The following is a 3,579-nucleotide window of genomic DNA, read 5'->3' as shown; positions in this document are numbered from 1 at the left end:
CCCTGATTCAGGAAGTAACTAAAAGTCTGTTATAACTGCGCGTTGTCTGCGCATGTGTAGATCTGACAATACTCTGCCTCGGTCTGATTGGACAGAAGCCTGCTGTCCGCGTGGTGCTACGTGCCTTGTAGATCTACTGGAGCTGGACTACAGCATTGTTTTTTTTAAAGTCCATCTGTAAGGATTAAAAACACGTTTATATCATACAATGAATTTGATGCACTCTTCACTTTTAAATTAATTAATTAATTAATTAATTTTTAAATTTTTATTATTATTTTTTTTTTCTTTTTAATGATTTTATTGCCTTCTTGTGATTTTATGTAGCTGTGAAGCACTTTGAATTGCCTTGTGTATGAATTGTGCTCTATAAATAAAATTGCCTTGTCTTGATTCATTTAGATTTGTGATAGTGGAATGTTCACGTAGTTTGATCATAATTACAATAACAGCAATTATGATGAATGTATGTTTAGGCCTACAATTATGGGACTAGTTCACTTTCAAGCCAAACTTTATAAAAGTTCTCATATATTTCAATATCGCTGAAGGCATCATCTTGTGTCAGTTTTGTAATGAGGCGGAAAGTTGTTTTGCATTTTTGGGTGTGAAAACAGCGCTACACAGCTGCAGAGTACTGCAACTACACAACAAGCAACAATACAATGAAAACCAACCTGAGACACACATTGTATTGATTGTCGAGATAGACACCTTGTCAGTGTTCAACCTTATGTCATTAAACTAATAAGAGCTGTTTCTGTACTGTGGTGAGGTCGGAAGCCTGATTGAAATTTGTCAAGGAGTCCACTGGAGTTCAAGAAGTTACTGAGTTGATTAAAAAACACTTTCTCAACAATCTTGGCTATAAAAAGAAGATTTGAGATGGGTCTGTAGTTGGTTAAAATGAAAGCATCCATTGTTCTCTTTTTTAGGAGTGGCTTGATGGCAGCTACTTTTAAGGGTTTAGGAAACGTGCCTGATTGAAGTGAGCAGTTTATTATTTGCTGCAAATCTGTTTGGACAGAGCTTACAATAGTTTTAAAGAAGTCAGATGGCATTGTGTCAAGACAGGATGTCGATGGTTTAAGATGCTGGACTGTTTCTTCTATGGTTTTTTGTTCAACTGTATTGAATTCTGACATCATAGTTGATTGATTCAAGGTGCTTTTAAGGATTGTGTCATTTTATTATTTTGCTGATTTATGTTGATAGTTAGCCTTATAGATTTGATTTTTTTCATTGAAAAATTAAGCAAATTCATTGCATTTTTCTGTGGAACAGAGTTCTGAAACTATCTGTTTTGGGGGGGTTGTCAGCTTATTAACCATAGCAAACAGAGCACGAGTGTTGTTGATGTTCTTATTAATCATTTCAGATAAGTGTTGCTGTCTAGCCCGGAGTAACCCGTGGTTAAAATTACAAAGACTTTGTTTGTAGAGGCCATGGTGAATTTGAAGTTTAGTTTTTTGCCATTTACGCTCTGCTTTCCTGCATTCTGTTTTCAAGGCCTTTTCCATCATAGTGTTCCTCCATGGTGTTCGCTTTCTGCTCAAGATCATCTTATTTTTAACAGGTGCAACAGTATCCATGACATTTGAGATTTTCAAGTTAAAATTATCTAAGAGTTCATCAACTGTCTCTGGACTCTCAGTTGATGACATAGCTATAACTTCCATAAACTAAGCACTGGTATTCTCATTTATGTACCTTTTTCTAACAGACACATGGGTTAACTGACTGTTTGGAGTTAACTGTAAGTCAATTCATCCATCCATTAATTTTCTATACCCGCTGAATCCGTCTGTCGGGTCGCGGGGGGGCAGGAGCCTATCCCAGCAGTCATCGGGCGAGAGGCAGGTACACCCTGGACAGGTCGCCAGTCCATCACAGGGCCACACAGAGACAAACGAGACAAACAACCACACACACTCACACTCACTCCTAAGGACAATTTTAGAGACACCAACATGCATGTTTTTTGGAAAGTGGGAGGAAGCCAGAGTACCCGGAGAGAACCCAGGCATACACAGGGAGAACATGCAAACTCCACACAGAAAGGCCCCAGCCGGGAGTTGAACCTGGAACCTTCAATTCAATTCAATTCAATTCAATAAAAAAAAGAAGATTTTTTTGTCCCCGAGGGCCAATTAAAGGTACATAGAGCAGCAAAAGAGGCAACAATGTAAACACTAAAACAACTGTAAACGAAGACAAGAAAATAGTCGCACAGAGTATGGTCATTGCACAAATTTAGGCTAATGTTAAAAAGCTTAAATACTGGAACCGGGAGACACATTAATAACTAATTGCTAACTTCTAAAATACTGAAATACTATAGTGCCAAAAATACTGAGTGCTGGGGACCAGCATGATGGGTGCAAAATGGCAAGATAAGGTGCAGTAAAGATTAGCCATGCAGAGCCTGAGAACACAATGCCAAGGAGGAAAGACATCTACAGTGATCTTAGAGAAGCAATTGTTTCAGTTTATCAATCTAAGGCCATTTCCAATTAATCCAGAGTCCTTAATTCAACAGTGAGAAAGATAATCCATTCAAACATTCAAGACAGCAGTCAATCTTTCAAGTAGTGGTTGTCCCAGAAATCTTCACCCCAAGATCAGACTGTGCAGTGACGAGAGGAATTGCAAAAAAAAAAAAAAAATTGCTACATCTCAGACTCTACAGGCCTCAATTAGCATGTTAAATGTTAAAGGTCATGACAGGACAATTTAAAAAAGACTGAACGTGTTTATTTGGAGGAGTTGTCGGGAGGAAAAGACTCCATCCATCCATCATCTTCCGCTTCTCCGGGGATCGGGTCGCGGGGGCAGTAGCTTAAGCAGAGAAGCCCAGACGTCCCTGTCCCCGGCCACTTCCTCCAGCTCTTCTGGGGGGACCCCGAGGCGTTCCCAGGCCAGCCGAGAAACATAGTCTCTCCAATGTGTCCTGGGTCTTCCCCGGGGCCTCCTCCCAGTGGGACGAGCCCGGAACACCTCACCAGGGAGGCGTCCAGGAGGCATCCTAACCAGATGCCCGAGCCACCTCATCTGACTCCTCTGGATGCGGAGGAGCAGCGGTTCTACTCTGAGCCCCTCCCGGATGACCGAGCTTCTCACCCTATCTCTAAGGGAGAGCCCAGACACCCTGCGGGGGAAACTCATTTCGGCCGCTTGTATTCGCGATCTCGTTCTTTCGGTCACTACCCACAGCTCGTGACCATAGGTGAGGATAGGAACATAGATTGACCGGTAAATCGAGAGCTTCGCCCTCTGGCTCAGCTCCTTTTTCCTTTTCCATAAAAATAATGAACAGAATCTGTGACAAAGGGCAATACGGACCAAACTCTGACACCGGTCATACAGAGACCTAACACAGTGTTTCCCAACCCTGGTCCTCAAGGCACACTGCCCTGCATGTTTTCCATGTTTCCCTGCTCCAGCACACCTGATTCAAATAATTGGGTCAGGTCTTAAAGCTCTCCAGAAGGCTGAGGACAACCCATTCATTTGAATCAGGTGTGCTGGAGCAGGGAAACATGGAAAACATGCAGGGCAGTGTGCCTTGAGGACCAGGGT

This window comes from Odontesthes bonariensis, chromosome 2, assembly GCF_027942865.1.
Source record: "Odontesthes bonariensis isolate fOdoBon6 chromosome 2, fOdoBon6.hap1, whole genome shotgun sequence".
NCBI classification, from domain to species: domain Eukaryota; kingdom Metazoa; phylum Chordata; class Actinopteri; order Atheriniformes; family Atherinopsidae; genus Odontesthes; species Odontesthes bonariensis.
The sequence above is the reverse complement of the archived record's forward strand: the minus strand, read 5'-3'. Positions refer to the sequence as shown.